Raw genomic sequence first — 18,761 nt, 5'->3', positions numbered from 1 at the left:
CACACGAGGTCCCCGAGGGACGACCGGCTCTTCGTGCAGACTCAAATCCCTTCGTTTCACCGCACTGTAAAAAGTTTGGTAGATGGACAGAATATGTCACCTCTCCTGCAGACTGATTTTTTTTTTTTTTTAATTATTGTTCGTAGGATGGGATGGGGTTATGTTGCTTTAGTAAGTAGGCATGGAAAAAACAACAATAAACAAGATAAGCTAAAGAAATCTGTTGTTATAATTAGTTTCAAAATGACGTTTCAGGGTCATCGACTGTTATGAAGTTGACTGTTACAACTTATTGTTATAGTTATTAAATGTAATGCACACACACACACTCCACACACACTGCACACATCTCTTACTTTGTGAATTCCCAAACTCTTCACTGGGCCTTGTTTCATATTCCTCTCAAGGCTGCAGTTATTTCTACTGGTTGTGCAATTTTTTTCCATCGCATTTTTTTCTTCCACTCAACTTCCCATTAATCTGCTTAAATCGTGCACAAAAAGTGCCAGCTTTTTATTTATTTATTTTAGCAATGACCTTGAGTTTTTCCTTTCTCATGGAGGGTGTCAGTGACTGTCAGCACAACATGCCAGTATTACAACCCTTCTTTTCTAAAGTGGTCTTATGTAATATTCTAATTTGCAGCAAAAAGACATTTTTGCTCCTCATTGACTTTTATGACATTAACAGTGATTTTCAATCTTTCTGAGATGCACACAATGTCTCCATATGTGTCCTCATCACTCATAAATAAGGGAAAACATACACTCGCTGCCGACTTTAGTGCACACACCTGTTCACTTACTCGTCAACTCCACTGAGCCAATCACATGGCAGGAACTCGGCGAATTTTGAGAGGCTGGCTTCTTGAAAATGACAATGACACTCCAGGGGCCTCCACAATCACCAAAACTCAATCCAAAACGTTTGGGACAAACTTGATTATATCCCCTGTGCAGTCGAAAAATATGTCAGAAAAAATTCTGACATCTTTTTGAATCTGCTCAGTTCAGAAGGCGAAAGATGATCCAACCCATCACTAGCATGCTGCACCCAATGAAGTGGCTGCTGTCATGTTATGTGCATTAAATTTCTATGCACATTACCCTTTAATAAAATTCATTAGCGGTAATTAACTAATAATTTGATTTCTAAGATTATTCTGAGACATGGGTCATGCACTTTACCCTCGTGCCACCACCGTGCCCCAATAGTGTGTGAAAAAGATCTCATAGCAAAACCATTAGTGATATAATCGTCAATGCCTTTGTTTTCCAGTGGGGTATAAACGAAACACACAGCATGAAGTCCCGTCTGTATCAGCCACTCTTCAAAAAGGAAAAGACGAGAGAAACTGCCATCCAAGTGAAGATTTTGGATGTTAAGCTTCATAAATGGCTGCAAGAGAAACAGCTACTCCCCTAAATTTCCTCATTTCTGGAATCAGAATAAACAGTAACAATATTAACAAAAAAAGTTTAAATCAAGTTGAGCTGTGATAAACAAGGCTGGAGGAGATTAAAAATGTATCTCACCAACAAACATGTGGGCCGTATCATTAAAGGAAGTCAAATATCTCTAAAACTCACCGTCTCAAAAACGTAATCAGAACGTGACACACTGGTTTCCATAACGACAATCGAGTTTTAACAGTTTTGAGCACATTTGCACCAAGTGTGTTAGTAAACACACTTATTAGAGCTGCACACTAATAAGTGTATTAGTGTACAGCTCCATTTACAAAATAAGGAAATCTAAAATTGTGGTGTTGCAGCCATAGAAAAAACGGTTTTAGTTTTCAAATGCATATTTTCAAGAAATGACGTTTACAGACATACATTTTCCAAGTAAATCTTTTCACCATATATTTTCCCAAAAAATGTTTTTCAGATGTACGATATGGTTTTAGACTTCAAAATACACTCATGACAAAAGAACTGATTACTTATTACATTAGACGACAACAATCAAAGTTTTACAAAATGCCTGCATATTTGCTCAATTTTGTACATTGTTCAAAGTAATTACAACAGAAACGCTGTAAATTCTTCCCAACGCCTCAACCTCTTAAATCCACATGCTCCTGCCTCGTCACTTTCTGCCTTAAATCTTCATCGTGACTCTACAGAGCAATCTTCTTCCCTGTGTTGAAATGTAAATGTTTAAGAGGCATTTGTGATATTGTTAATAGCACGTCAGGTTTGCTTGCCACCGTAACATTTGCTGGTTAAGTGTTGGACATGTTTCGTTTTAAAAAGTAAAAAAGTACTTGGAAGTTAATATTTACAGAGTAGAAAACTAAATCATCTGCAAATGAATGCCGTTATTGGAATGATTTGTTTAAATAAATTGTCCTGGCTTCTTGTAAAAACCCACATTTTAGGGATATGAAATGGTATTCTTTGCTTCTTGTGCTCCCCACTCATGCAGCGCAGGACTGGCCAGCCGCTGATAAGATGAGTTATGATTGAGACTGGCAGCTGGTGCCCATGGTTCCCTGGAAAAAGAGCTACGATCCCATGTTTGCAGACTGAATTAACCAACACTGCTCATATTCGCATGAGGCTGATTGATAACGCCACTGTTCTGTGACTCTGTAGCGCATGTTTGCAAAATATAAAGAGGTATATCTTGCCCCTGGCGCAGTTGGGAACAGCATCTATCACACCATGTAAGAGTACTTTGTTAAATTAAAACCAGTCTCCTCCACTCATTGTTTCCGTAGCGCAAGCAGGCGGCAACACATTTCTCCCAGAAAATGAAATTTGGAAGATTAGAAGCTCATGCCGAATTAGATTTGCAGCGTTTCCAATTGAAAAGAAACGTTACAACTTTGACTGATTACCTCTGGCAAGCAAGTTGGAGGTTATCTAATTTATGAGTGATGGATGTTCTATAGATGCTGTCAGAATGGTCCATTTTTCTTGCTTTTGTTCAAAAATGATGAAGGGTTACTTTCATTATTTCTTTTTCTTTCGTCTTTTGCCATTTCATTCTTTGAGCTCAAAAAGACATTTATTTTCTGTTCTGTTTGATTGCGTGTCAGGTTGCCTGTAGTTACAGTACGCCGAGCCGCACTAAAGTATTCGTCCGTCAATCCATCCGTTGTCTGCACTCGCTTATCTAATTGTTGTACTATTAGTAGCATAAAAGTGATCAACAGTAAAACTCAGGAGATTGGAAATGCACATTTTATTCCCAAAGATGTCTGTGTCATGGATCATAATGTAAGAGACTGTCTTTGGGTTTTTAATAGAAGTTCATGTGACGGCCGTAATGAGGGCAATCTGTCAAAATCTGCTCGCTTCACTCCTGTTTGAGTGGATGAAGAGAAAAAAAAAAGAAAAGCTCCTCTGAATATAACTGCCTTAAATGAGATGCACAATTTATTAGTATCTATAAGTGGAAACAAAACCATACGAGTTGTTTTCAGATACTGAATCTGATGGAATAACACTGAATTTCTTTCATGAAAATTCCCTAAACTGTGGTAAATTTTGTCAAGAAATATTAAAGACAGAGACAAAGTTGTGAAGTCTAAAGTAGGGTTAGATTATGAAATATTGATGAAGCATTGTGGTGCAACGATGCTTTTTTTTTTTTTTAAAGAAATGACAGGAAAATGGATAGAGCTAAAAACAGAGCAAAAAATGTAAGACTTGATTGGTGGTTCAACTTCCAGCAACCCTAAAAATACAGCCAGAGATTTACTGGTTTAGATCAAACCACAGTCACGTTAGAACGGCCCAGTCAAAGCCCATAAAAAAACAAAACATGGAAAGGTTGCAGCAAAAATCGCAAAGTAGGATTCACATATGCTCCCTTAGCCAATATAACAGAGCGTGGGCAATTTTAGTAAGAGGAATCAGCAGAAATGCCTCTCACTAGATGTGCACAGCTTGTAGAAATAAACATCTAAAAGACTTCCAGCTGTTATTAGAGCAAAATGTGGTCCTGGATGAATACAAATGCAAGGCATACTCTCTGATTTTTATTAGAAAACTTTAAGAAAACTACATATTTTCTTCTCTTACAAAAATTATGAATGGCTTTTGTTTTGGAAATTTCCAGTAAAATACATAGAAAACTGTGACAACATGCACAAAGCTTTTAGGGGTGATGAATAATTTTATAAAACAGTGCAAAACTGGGGAAAAAAAAAAAAAAAGTAAAATCAAAGAGGCAGCGCTGAAAACACTTAATTATAACAAGGCCAAAGGAAAAACGCAAAACACCGTCGAAGTAAGACATCTACACTCCAAGACAGAAACGGGAGACAGGAACGCGAGGAACAACACAGTGGCGACAATAAAACATCTCTGAAAGGGAACACATTAAAGCAGGCTCAGTATATATCTACTGAAAAACAAGCATGTGCAGCAAAAGAAAAACTAACTGAACAGTCAAGGGAGGAAGGCAAACCGAGAAACTGAATACAGAACAAAACAAGGGTAAACAAAAAAGCAATTAAGGGTATAAAACTTAAAAAGAAAACATTCATTTGAAATTAGAAATCTAGAAAACAGCAGGAGTGGTCTAACCGATGGTTAAAACACTGCAGGGCCATACGGTACAATCTCAAGGCTAACAGAGCCCTGTGGAGCCTTCTTCGGCTACTCTACAAGCTCATTCTGCTTACACTACTCACCTTAACTTGACAACTCTGTTACATGTTAAAAGTACTGAAATGACTCTTTTCTTTTGTTTCTACAGAAGCAGAATGTTTACCAGCAAAAACAGAAATATCTGCAGAAGATACAAGCGAAACTCCAGATGTCGAGAGTCTCCAGAGTGAGAACCGGGTTTGAATTTTGATGTTAAATCTGCTAAGAATGAGATGCGGAAAAGCAAATTAAACTCAAAGTAACAGAAATGTTGTAAAGTGTAATTTGCTGATTTGCAATGATCTCTGGGGCTACTGCCACGGATGTGATTGGATAGATAAGATTGTTAGGCTTCTCTGAAAACTGAACATATGCAGATTTGCCAACAATGTTTGCAGCTTATTTTTGTTTTTGTTGAGATAGTTGAAATGTGCTTCTGTGGCTTTTGTCGGACAAGCGAAGGCTGGTTTTCAGCACCCTGTCTGGCTTTTTAAGAGTCAGGAAGCTTTCAAATCATTATTAAATAATAAAAATATGTCCATTTTCAGCTTGATCGGCCTGAAGAAGTGGTCAGGTGATTTGATTTGAAAGTCTAATTGTTTTTTTTTTTTTCCCCACTCAATGTACATACTGTGTGTTGCATTATACAATCACAGACATAAATCTTCTTCAGTGGGGATGCTGTTACAGAGGAAGCAACACTTGGCTAGCTTTCTTTTTTTTAGTTTTTTAATTAATATGTCAAATACTTAGAAGCACTAAGGAAGTAAATGCTAAACAGTGTCTACAGTTCCCATTGCTGCTTGATTTGCTGCCCAAAGAATAATGTGCCTTGAGTAGGAAGATGTTCTTCAATATCTTCCTCTGTTGGTTCTGTATTTTACTAAAGTGATAAAATCCTCCTCTGTTTTCCACCTATTCTCTGCCCTTCGCGGAGTAGCTAAAGGCAGCAGTGCAGCCGTGTAAAGCGAAGAACGTATCAGTACCTCAGCAGCGTATTAAAAACCACAACAGGCAGGCAAAAAATATATTCACCCATCACACATCATATCACAACAATTCTTAAGATCTAGTTTGGTCGTTTTAAGTCGGAGGAGGGGTTTTAATGGACTAAAATATCTAAAAAATAACTCACAATCGCTATCTGTAGTAAAGCAGTAATCTGTTGGACAGTGACCCGTTTCTTGACAAATCTCATTAATGAGTTGAGAAGAGAGTAAAGAGAACCTCTGATCATGTTGGTTTTGAAACCATGTTAATGTGGCTGAGGAGCCGGAGTCCCAGGTGACTCGTGGTGGTTAGACTGGCTCCATTAATGGAGGTTGTTGTTTTTTCGGCTTACCTGCTTATTTAATTACGCTGCTCGTTGACTGACAAGACAGACGATGTGAAAGTGCACTGGCTTTGAACAAATGCCAGGCATTAGCATAGGATCAATGAGGGGAAGTTTGGCTTTGTCTCGTGGCATGCCTGATTCTTAGTCTCTACCTTAATTGGGATGACTTTCTGACACGTTGTTTAATTAGTAGCTCTAATAGATGATGCGCCGGGTTTGTCTAAAAGGGTAAGTATGCTGTGGGGACATAGAAGTTTAGGGATATTCACTTCCATGTTGAAGGTCCAGGGAGATAGTATTGTTGTACAAGCTTCAGATTGTGGAAAGCATTTAAATTTAAAACGCCTATAGATATTAGATTAATAATTAAGTGTTTAAATACATTCATTTTACCATAGATATGACAGGTTCAATGTTAAACATTTACTGTCTTGTTTCACAATGAGTTGTTGTTGCACTACATTGCAGATGTATTAATTTCCCCCCATATTGTTTTGATGTTCATTTTATTGGGAATTTATGTGACAAATCAACACCAAATAGAGCTTGGCAGCAGAGCTCGAATAAAGTGCTAGAATAACCCAGTCGAAATTCAGACCTGAATCCAACTCACAATCTGTGGTTCACAGTGAGGTTTATACTGTAGTTGTGACCAAATGCGAACAAGCTAACGGCATGTAAATGCTTTTACAAAGCTCTTTGTTTCAACAAAATCACTCCTGAACACTTAAACATTTTTCATACGTTTCTGGAAATCGGTGGTACATTCCTTCTGTTTACCCAGCGGCAATTTTAATGACTAAATCCAGGTCAGGTTGGGCATATGGGCCAAAAATATTTCTCATTTTCAGCCTCGTTTCTTTCTACAGATGCTGTTTATGCCCAAAAATACATATCTAATCTGATATTTCCTGTTGTTAGAAATACAACAGGTGCAAGGCAAAAAGCATTAATCTGCAAGGCTAAAAGCCGCGCTCCCCTGTCTTCACCCTTTATTGCCATTCACGTGCCGCGTCTCTCTTTCTCCGTCTCCAGCTCAATCGCTCTCGCGTGGAACCTGCATAATTGCCTTTCCCCCTCGACCGGCCGCAGGGGAAGTGGAGCTCTAACAACGTTACCGTGGTAATACTGATTGATGGAGTCGATACTCGTGTGGTTCCAGAACATCGAGCATCACCGCACACAGACATGACAAATTTCGGAGGGGGGAACAAATTATAATGGCCCGCATCATGATTAATCCCCTCTGGGAAAATGGAAATATTGTGGCTACCTATGAACTTAGCGAGAACGTAGCTGTGCAACATGACCAGACTGATAAAGGCTGTGGAAGCCATTGTCTTGGTGCAGGAAGGCCTACAAAGAACTGAGCCTGAATAGTTGAAAGGAAATATGGGATTAAGCAGGTAGATTTTAAATGGAAAACGTGAACCCAGTGCCAAACCTTTAACTAAAATACCGACTCTGCTTAGGAAGGCTTTATCAGTATGTTCTTAAGTGTTTCAACATTAATTTGATGACTTGATTTTTTCCTGTCCATATATTTGTCAGATCATAACTTAACACTACTTATGAACCCAAAACACACAATAAACAATTAATCAAGTTGCAAAAGCCTGGAAGAGACCACACGATCTTTTTATCCATAATGATGTTATCAGTAAGTTAATGATAATATTAAAAATACAATTTGTTGTCAATAAATGAATACACTGAATCATTACTGTTTGGGTAAGACAGGTAACACCACATACACTTTGAATGAAAATAAGGAGACAGGAATGCAAGTGGTTTTCTTGTGTGAGTGTGAGATCTGTTCTCAGAGAGGATCTTTGTTGGAGGTCGCACAACTTATGTCAACCAGCTTCATCGGATCACTGAGGGTTTAAAGTGATTCTTCACTCTCTGTTGGATGGTTGACCTTGCTGGTGGTCTGCAGCCGTCTCTGTGGTTGCTGTGACTTAAATGTGATTTCCAGTGAATGTATATGTTCACTGATATGCTGTGGTGTGAAACAGGCTATTCATGCTTTAAGATCAACCAGTATGGCTAAAGTAAATCTCTGTAACAGATTGAAAACATCACAAATTATATCGCAAACTTTTGCAGGAAGTTGTTGAACCCTGCTTTTGTCAACTCGGGTTATTGTCTGATATTAACTTTTTTTTTTTTTTTTTTGATTATCTGAAATATTTCAGCAACAAAAAAAGCAAACATAGAATAAACCTGTTAGGGGGTATATACATTTTTAAATAAATATAACTGTTTCATTAAAGAAGCAGTAGTCATGGCTGAAGAGACTGAAAAAAGACATGGCAATAATAAAACATTTGTTTCCTAATTACCCCTGTGCTGCCTCAAACTGTGCAACCAGCTGAACTATCAGCAGTTTATCAGAAGCTATAATAACTGTGTTTCCCTGTGAAGTTTTTACTTTGCGTGTGGCTGTGTATCAGTTTACAGCACCAACGGTTTGCAACAAAAAGGCACACGGAAAACAGGTAAACATGCTCTTTTAGCATGACGCCCTTTAACTCGGAGCGTCTTTATCTTTGTACCTGCTTTATTGGATAGCATCCAATAAGAGCAGGGGTACGTTTCAGCCAAATGTGCCTAATTGATCTGCTGTCTCATTGTCTCAGTAATCATTTTGAATATCAAGGCCGCCGTCTCCGCATCACTGTTCTGCCTTTGCTAACAGGCCTTTAGGATCAATCAAAACAAATTAGCGTCGTGCACGGCTAATAGGGTCACCACCAAATGAGATCAGACACACTTTGTAGAGGAGGGAAGGCGGTTGAAAAATGAATGATGAGCAGGACCTTGAGCTGCCAATCTCATTGGTCAGTGTTTAATTGCAGGATGCTTTCATAGAGTTTATTCCAAAGTGAAGGAAATGCGTACATTAATTGTGGTCTTTGCCACTGAAAGTACTGAAAAAAAAAGATGTCAGATCTCTTTCTTGTATTAGAATCTCAAAGGTCAGTGTAGGTAGTTGGGATCTTATGTGATGATTCACCAACACAGACTAGCAAAAAAATGTGAAATGCATTTGTAATTTTGAAATCCTGCAGTAGATTTGCAATTTTTACATGGAAGTCTATAGGCTTTGATTTATGCCATTTCGTTTTAGATTCGGAAGTAATCTCAGTGCCAGTGGGCAACTGGAATTCGAATTTCGTTCCACTTTACTACCAAGCACTTTTTTGTAGGTTCGTCACATACAAATCTGGTTGAAATACATTGAACTTTCTGTTTATAAAGTGACCAAAAAAAGCTCCTCAGAGGTTAAGGTTGTTGTTGCAAGGCACTGAAGTAAAAACTAATTAAAACGTGCAGGTGAAATTGTACGTATAGCCATGTTTAAATTAAAGAATTTAATCCTACACAGTAGGGGTAATTAGTTCAGGATCATTTTTAATATTAGCTTTTTGTCACATGTACAGTTCATTTGTAAAGTATGGAGAGCGCTTCATCTTTTCCACATTATGTTATGCTACAGCCTTACTCCAAATTGTATTAATCTCTTTCCTAAAAATTCTAGACGCAGTGGCGCATTATGACAATTTGGAAAACAAAAAAATTATTTTGAGATTTTTGCTACATTACCAAAAACAGAAAACCAACATGTGACGTAGGAGCCGTCACGAGGTCGGACGTAGCCCTTTTGTAAAGTCCGTGTTGACACACATGCACACAAATATACTTACATCCGACATAACCTACTTTTTGGTTTCAGCGCAAACTGGCGCGGTCCATACGTAGTGTTCCTGCCTCAGTCGTCATATCCATCGTGGCTTGTAATTTTCAGGGTCAAACATTTTCCCGGTTCAGCTTGTCAAACAAAGCTACTTCCGGACTGAAGCGCGCCGGGAGGGAGTCACGTGAAGACACAATGACGTCATAGTTACTCTGTATTATTTAAGTGTTTTCTACTAAATTGAATATGGTATTTTTGATCATAGGTTTATTTTTTTCATCGTTGTCATTATTTTATCTATTGTGTATACTTTGATAATATTTTACTTGAGGTAGAAGTAATTGTGTTGTTTTTTCTCTCTTTTTGTGTGTGTGTTTGTTGTGTCTGTTTTATCTTCTTGTGGGCAAAGTCTGGGGCTATAAGAAAGGGCTTTGCACCATAGGAGGTTTGACTGTTTCAGTGGTCCCCAAAGTCGGTCCTCGAGGGCCAGCATCCTGCATGTTGTAGTTCTCTCCCAGGTGGAAGTAACAACCTTTTCAGCATGTCAGTGTTCTTCTTAGGCCTTTTAACGAGCCATCATTTGATCCAGGTGCGCTAAACTAGGGAGAGAACTAAAACATGCAGGATGCCGGCCCTCGAGGACCGACTTTGGGGACCACTGGATTCTGAACAGGTCACACTGATGGAGCCAGACTTTTGAGCTGCAGTGAAGGTGCTGTTTTTTGTTTTTGTTTTTTCCTCCTTTTTGTTTGTTTTTAACCTGCCTGCATCCACGGTGAATATGCTTCTCAAATTTTTTTCACCTGGAGATGAGCACAATGAACAGCATCTGAAGTCAACTATGGCATTGGCCTGTTAGCTTTTATTTTTGTTGTTGTTGTTATAGTCTTAACAGAGCCCAGCCACACAATGTACGTAAATATTCACAACCTTTGAACCATAGAGCTGAAAATTGAGCTGATTCAACTGATCATCGCTGAGCAGCCTCTACCGTGCAACGACCGGGCAACCGGAGGATTCCTGGACGGACAGCAGCGGTGCATGTCTGAAAGATGGCCTCCGATGCAGATCTCCAAGGCTTGGCACTCTCATTCTCTCAGCTCGATGCTCCATAGAGCTGCCTCTGGATATTGCAGTTCACTTACGATGTACAGTAAAGTCTGCTCCTTATAGTTGGACCACAGCTGGTAGCTACGAAGGCGTCCTGAACCTTCAATCGTAAGCCAACTTCAGCGGCCGCTTCGTCCAAACTATAAAAAAACCCCGACGGTGAAGCTCTGAGTCCATGAGAGCCGCCAGCTGAAACACGTTCTGTCTGAGCGGCCACACCAAAATAAAGTCAGGAGTAATAACACTATTTTCTAATGAAGTTGATGAGCTTCTGCTTATTGATAACCCGTTAGTAGGTCGCCATCTTTCTTGAAGCAAAGTACGGTGTGACGCTAACCAACCAATTGGGGAAGTTGTAGCCTGATGACGTGCCTCTCCTCATTTGCATTTATTCTTTTCACCCCTTTTCCGAGTTTTGAGGGGAAAATAGAATATGATAAATAAGAAATGAAAAATTGATAAAACAAAAGGGGAAATTGAAAAATGGATAATATGAAAAATAAATAAATAAAAAATTGGGTTAATGAAAAAGGGAAATTAAAAAGTGGTTAAATGATTAATGAAAAATGGGTAAATGGTTAAAGAGATAAATGAAATATGGGTAAACAAAAAAGGAAAAATTTAAATTGGACAAATGAAAATGGGAACATAAAAAATGGTTAAATTAATCTGGGAATAAATAAATGTACAAGTGAACAAATAAAAATGGGAATAAAAATGACAATTATTTATTTAACTCATTTTTTATTTAACTCATTTTTTATTTATTTCACCCATTTTTTTTCATTTATTGATTTATTTTACTCATTTGTTTATTTAATTAATTTTGGCTGAAATGGCTCTCCATAGTCCTTAAATGTCAGATTTTTAAAGTGCATGGCAAACAGATGCCTTGGAGCCTCTTCATTCCTTTTAAGATAAAAAAAAATCTTTTGCAACAAGGAAAAGAGAAGCAATCAGTTTGTGGAAGTGCCTTGACAGAATAAACAAGAACCAAAATGAGGCAATCACCATTGCAATGACCATGGACTGCATGTTTTGCTTCAGTTTTTATTTTGGCTCCCACCCCAGAGTGCTGCCCACTCATTACAGACGCTCCATCATAACCTTATCCAACAATATTAAAAGCTCTAGTCCATATCTTTCCAAACAGCTAATTATTTTATCTTTTTTTTTCGTCCATCTTGTTGATTGCAGGCCAGGTTTTGACTTTGCAAATGTGCATCTGGGAGAACGGTCAAAAGATTCCCATTAACGCATTCCTAAACCCTGGAGAAGTCGTTCACGGTGGAGTTAAATCTGTTGCGATTAAATTCATAACATTAAGAATGAGATGTCACTTAAATTCAGACGCGTGTGAACGCAGATGGGCAAATACTCTTGACAGGGTGGCAGAGGTCTCAGTGTCATGGTTTGCATCTTTCAGTACATTCTGAAAAGAGTAAAAAGAAGATAGTTGTTTCTCCTGAAATCATTCATGCCCAGCAGGAAATCAGTGCAGGGCCCAACCAAGTCCCACATTCTTGTGTGCCTGTGTTACTTTGTGTCATCTGCACCAACCTGTGCAGCTCCAACTGCTCAGGGTGCCGCGGCTTCTAATGATGTCGGTCTATGATCGATGTGCTCTGACAGAGCTGATTCTAGGAAAGAAAGTGGGGACCAGTAAAAAGAAAACATGGGTGGAAAGGTTAGCTGACTAGAAGGAAAAACAAAAAAAGTTGGTTCAGTTGCGATAATGCTTGAAAAGTGAGCGACAGTTTAACTAAGCCCCTATAAACATGGCTCCAAGTCAAACTAGGAAAAAAAAAAAAAAAAAAAAAAACACTCGCTGGATGAAAATCTGTCTGTGGGATCAGATTGACGTGACGGGACTTTCAGGTGTCCTGCGGTTTGGATGTGCGTGAGGAGGGCTGCGTCTGCCGTGTCTAGAGATGAGCAGGTCAAACTGGCGAGAGCAATAAAGGTGGCCGCCTTAACTGGGTCAGCAAACAGGGCCACACAAACACGAACGACACACCACGAATGCAAACACAATCTGGGAGGTCTGCTTCAAACTGCCACAGTTAATCTCCGTCATCTGTGCAGATTCCTTTGAGAAAAAGGCTCCTGCAGATTTATACGACACGTTTTCCTTGGCAACTCGATGCACTTGAAAATATTACAACACCACTTAAAGAGAGAAGTGCTTGGGACTCGGTAAACCTTTGTTATTACAAAGGACAGAGAGCCAAGTGGTGTGAGCACATGGCGTTTTTGTTGGAGCTTATGTTACAGGAATTGTTAGGACTTAAACACCTAGAGATCACATTGCAGATGCGTTCTGTTTTCATGGATTATATGCCAACAAAACAAGGAATTTACAACCATATGAATCGACTACAACAAAACTCCAGTAAAAGATTCCCAAGTAAAAAATAAAATAAAAAAAAAGCTGTGAATGTGCCAACTTTTTTGTCACACAGCAAGACTCCTTTGTACAATTCTAGAGCCAGGCAAGGGTAATATTCACAGGACCCTGGCAATTTTAAAGGACTGTTTCGAATCCTGTTCCCTCTAAGTAAAAGTAAACACCCTGTTGGCTGCAGCTGATACCTATTTTTCCACTGTTGTTGCCACATAAAACCTATCTTGAGCTGTCTCCCTGCATTAGATGTACAGTTTTCATCCCTTCAGTTTTGTGATGCCTGCATTGATTGCTGTAAGAAAACAAACAAACAAAACAACTAAGTGCAGTAAACTTTGACTGAGCAGGCTTTATTGGAAATACAGCCGTGTAAGCTGTTTTGTTGACGCTGTGACCAAATTTACTTTCATTTAAAGTTGCACATGGAGTCAAGTCTGTGAAATGAGCAGCTCTGTTAACCAGTAGAAGAATATAAACGCATGGTTAAAATAAAGGATGCCCTCTGTTAGTCCTGTTGTTGTCATGTGCTGAACATAACATCTTGCTGTAGATTGTGTTTGATCCAATTCGGTGGGTTGCCCAGGATTTGTAGATTTTTGCAAGGTACTGTCACATTTGACACACATATAGGAAGACTCGGCAATAACCCTCCAATGTCTCGAGCGCCATAAACAGAAAGGGCTCAAAATTAATTTGAAAAAAGAAAAAGTTCTGGTTTTGCTGCACAAACAGATTGGCAAATGTCGATGAATGGATGTTCATTCATCCACTCATCAAATCCCAATCGATCAAATGGCGAAGCGGTACACTCAGGAGTCTTTCACAGAGTGCTGCAATGTCTTGGATGAAAAAATGGCCAAACTTATTAGTTTTAGGTGAAATTCATGCAGATAAAATAAGCAATCAACATAGTTTAAGATGCCTTAATGGCCAAGTAATAATTTATCAACTACTTAAACTGTTTTATTATCGGTAAGTAAACAGAGCCCCTGAATGTCTGGCAGAGAAGCCCAAAGTTCTAAACTTCAGTAAAGTCAATTAAGCTGTTGCTTGAGGTGATGAGCTCCGAATATTGATGCGATGTGGTTGTGGATTGCTGGAGGGGCTGCAGCTGTGGAATTAGTTTTTTTTTTTTTTTTTAACAAACAAGGACAAAAATGTGGCTTGGTCCAAGTGAAGCCATGAGAAAAACGTCTATGAATGTCAGTGAAGGTCACAGCGCACTCTAGTTGCTGAGAAATCAATTTCCTTTTGAGCTGAGGCGTCCCCTGTGTTTTATTGACCCATATGTTTCAAGTCACCGACTCCATTCGGTGGTCACCCCCCCTTCACCCCCCCACTCCCAACCCCAAGTGTGTCAGTGCCAAATATGGGCCATTGACCAAGGGAGAGGAGTGTGTTTTTTATGCATCAATACCTGTTGCGAAGAGTGATGCATTAGGATCACTTTCAGTCTATGCATCATTTATACGTGCCTTCATAGCTGGAGATGCTTTCTGGACTGAGTATGAAGATTTCTCTCCTTTTTTTTTTTGTCGCCGCTTCTGTTTGAAGCGCAGGGAGCGACGTGTCTGTTCCTCTGCAGATTAACTCCCTCATTCCCCCTCTTTCAACCAGAACTCCCAATATCTCCATCATCTTTCCATTCCCCCTTCCTCCCCCTCCATCCTCACACTCTCCTCTTTGCTTTTTGCTCTTGCATGCTTCCTTTCCCTCTGTCATTCTGTGTCAAACAGGCCACCGCCATTGGAAGATTTTGTGTATGTGTGGGAGTGTGATGAATCTAAAATTGTGGAGGTGGCGCGGCGATCCACCACTGTTCTAAAACAAATAGTCAAAGGTGCATTTCTTTTGCAGTGACTGTAGAATTACATCTGTCTGTCCACCTGTCCATCAAGCACACTGAAGCTAGGTTTAATGTGATTTTGTTGGCTTAACTAAACACGGTGCTTGGATGACTGACTTTTGACAGGTTCTGTGTGCATTCGGAAGAATTTTCCAAGTCGGATTAAAACAGGAAACAGAGGCTACAATTTGCCCAAAAGCTCAAAAATTCAACAATAACAGATTGGAAAAAAGTCACCTGGTGGAATAAGTCTCGGTATTAGTCGAGTCTTTCAGATGGCCGGGTTCAAACCTGTTGGTTAAGCTAAATTCACATGGATCCAAACTGTTTTGTGTTAAAAGTGGTTCAGACAACTGGTGGTGATGGTAGTGGAACAATGTGGGAACATTTTCTTGCTACATTTTGGGCTCCTTTTCACAAACTCAGTATCATGTAAATGCCACATCGAAACGGAGCACGGTGCAGACCCTGTCAATCTAAGACTCCAGTCCGTCCATCACCTGCAGGCTACCTACCGCAGAATAATACACATGTCACAAATATAAAATCAACTCGCGCCGCTTTCTCAAACATGACAGAGTTCAATGACTCCTACCTCTACAGTAACCAAGGCTCAATCACCTTTGGGATGTGGTGGAATGAGAGCTTAGCATTAAGCATAACTAACAAATCTGCATCAATTGAATGGTGCAATCATGTTAAAGGATTAGGGAATGCTTTGGAGCATCCTCCAAAGAGGTCCAGCCTGGTAATAATAACAGTGGCCAGTGAGTCAGTAGCTGTGATGTGGACTTGACACATATTACATCAAAGTTGGCCATTTTCGTAGCCTTAATTTTAATCCATCTCCTTTCACGAAGTTTTGGGCTGTAATGCTGCACCAGTTCTAAGACAGAAGGTTGTAAAATACACCAACATAAAATGCTGTTCATGGCCTTGGCAGCAGGAGCAAAAAAAGGCACCCACTTTTCACTCCTTCTGCCAAGAAAAACTGAATGGGTGACAAGAGCACTCCTTCCCATCCAATTAACCAAGTACCCAGCTGCCTCCTCAGTGTGCGACGAAGGAGAAAACCAGAGAACGAGGACAAGTGAAGGAATGAGCAACACACCGTCATGACCCATGGGAAACCTTTGCATCTCTTCTCGAGGAGCAAAATAGAAAAGGAGAGCGAGTCAGAAAGCCGGACCGAGCAACCTTGGAGCGGTGGTGGTTGATGAAGAGAGATTAAAAATAAAGACCCTGTAGGGTACAGCTACTTCAACCCACACAAATCTCTGCTTTTGCTTTTTTTTTTTTTAAGTCAATTTGTAATTGAATTCTGTGCCGAAACCCACAAAAAAAAAAAAAAAAAAAAAGCAGAAGAAGTAGCGATTCAGATGTGCATGCAAGTAGTGGAGGGGGCTGGTGGGATGGAGTTGAGTAAAGGGAGTTGAGTTTGAGATGCTGGGAAACAGTGAGAGTGCGAGCACTCTGCGTGCTTTCATTAGCACTCTAAATGCTAATGAATAAGTTCATAGCTTTGAAGATGCAGCCATGTTAAATATGCATGGGTTATCCAACTCAGTGTAGAGCTGGAAAACGAGGTGGGGGAGAAAGAAAGCGAACGATACAGTAAGAATTAATCGGCAGGAGAGAAAAAAACGCGAAGATGAGACAAGCCGTTCCCCTCGACATCTCTGATGTCCCTTTTCCTGTGGTTGGTCTTTTTAAATGCTAAACACTGAAATGTATTAATGAACCACTCAGCTGACTTTTGCTAAGCTCCAATGTTCTTGTTAGATTTTCCTCCCCCCCCCCCCATCTTCTCTAATGGGTGGCATTTCTATTAGAGGGAAAGCAAAATAAAAAAAGAGCTTTATTATGAAAATACCATAACAAATTCCATACCTATTCGTGCTAATATGAGTCGGTGTGAATTTTCTCATAGTGTTCTCATGGGTTTTTTTGCACCTGCAGGGACAGATGCAGAGGCAGTCATTAGCGCTAAGTTAGAAGACATTAAGCCAAGCTGCTTGTGGAGCAGTAATGACCCGGCAGTTTGAAGCGATGACGACGGCAACGAGGGACAAAATCCCTGTTGAGGGCGATTTTCATTTTCTTGTAGGAAGGAGAAATGGACTGTTTGGTCTATCAGAGTAAAAAGATAAACAAAAACCCAACACACACACACACACGCACACGCACACGCACACGCACACACACACACACACAGTCATAAGTGGGTGGTGCATATTGTTTTTCATATCCATTGTCTCTAGTCTTATTTTTCAGTCATGACTATGTAAATGCGTGCAAAGCGGGATTTGACTGACCATTAAAGTATGCTGATCATTAACAGGTTAATATCTTCCATTAATACCTTCTGCAGAAGTGACAGGGAGAGCAGGGGAGCTGTTTTAGTTTGATTTCCAATTAATATGTATGAGTGGACTTGTGAGGGGGAGACGATATGAAGGCACATTATAGAGCTGCGCAGGGGTGACAAAGCTATCTGATGACTTGACTAAAGGAGGAAGTGGCCACAATTTGGATATTAAAGACGTCCGACTGTATAACAAATTCACACTTTTTGTTAGTAAGTGTTAACTAATTAACACTTACTAACACTATTAACTGATAGTATTAGTTAATAGTTGACCATTGGAAAGTTAATGCTCAATACACTATGCACAACTTCTGATTGTTCCCAAGAGCGGCATTGTTTAATTAATCAGAAAATAAGTCTGATTAATTGATAATCAGACTTATTATTGTCTGGAACCAGTAGCAATAGCCTAGATTATTTTATAGTGGCAAATTCTGTACAAATGTTGTCTTTAATTTGTGATGATCATGTGCCGCAATTTTTGAAAATGTTCAACAGACCCTGAGACAAGCCTGGCACAACTGTGTCAAATTGTGCTACGACACCCCTGTCACTGTATATTTACTGATATAAATATATCAGTATATATATATTGTTGCTTCTCATAGTCTAAACATTTGAAAAACTTGAATTCTTATCAGGCAAATCACTAAAACAATCTACATTTTCTTAAACAGAAAAACAAAACAGTATAAAAATAAGAATTTTTTTTCCTTCTTCACCATCTACAGTCCTTTACATTTTTACTGTAGATATGAACCATGAGAATACTACATGCATCACAAACACCAACATAAAGGCTATCAGGACAGATGAGGATACAGGGTCACCCTATCGAAAGTAAAACTCCAACGGAGGAAGTTTTTTTTTTTTTTTTTTTTTTCCAAACAGCAGTGCTTGTCTAACAAGGCCAAATGCTTGTCCCTGCCAGCGCCTGACTTTAACACAGGAGGTGATAAAAGGCCCTGGCGGTGACAGACGTCTCCAAACTAAGTAACCCACACAAAGGCCAGAGGAGCAGCGACAGCCTCCCAATGACCCCTGGATGAGCTGACCAAGTCTTGTCCCAAGCTGAACCGCCCATCCAGCGTACTTTGACAGGAAGTAATTTTGGGAGAACATAAAAGGCACCACAGGAAAAAATGAATTATAAACACACAGAGCCTTTCAACATTATTCTTGATCCATTACAACCATATTATCAATGTCTTATATTTGTTTTTGGGGTGATGGGGTGATATGCTGGACTAATGCAAGTCATACAAACAATAATCCATGGTTTTCCTCTTTTTTATCTTCTTGTGGTTGGTTCCATATACATTTGGATTTATTTATCTCAGATCATTGTTAGTCCTTTCCCCTTGGTTTGTAATTTATTTGTGCCCAATTCACC

This window comes from Poecilia latipinna, unplaced genomic scaffold (genome assembly GCF_001443285.1).
Source record: "Poecilia latipinna isolate Pla-1442-1.1 unplaced genomic scaffold, P_latipinna-1.0 Scaffold1692, whole genome shotgun sequence".
In the NCBI taxonomy this organism is placed as follows: domain Eukaryota; kingdom Metazoa; phylum Chordata; class Actinopteri; order Cyprinodontiformes; family Poeciliidae; genus Poecilia; species Poecilia latipinna.
Note: the sequence above shows the minus strand (reverse complement) of the source record.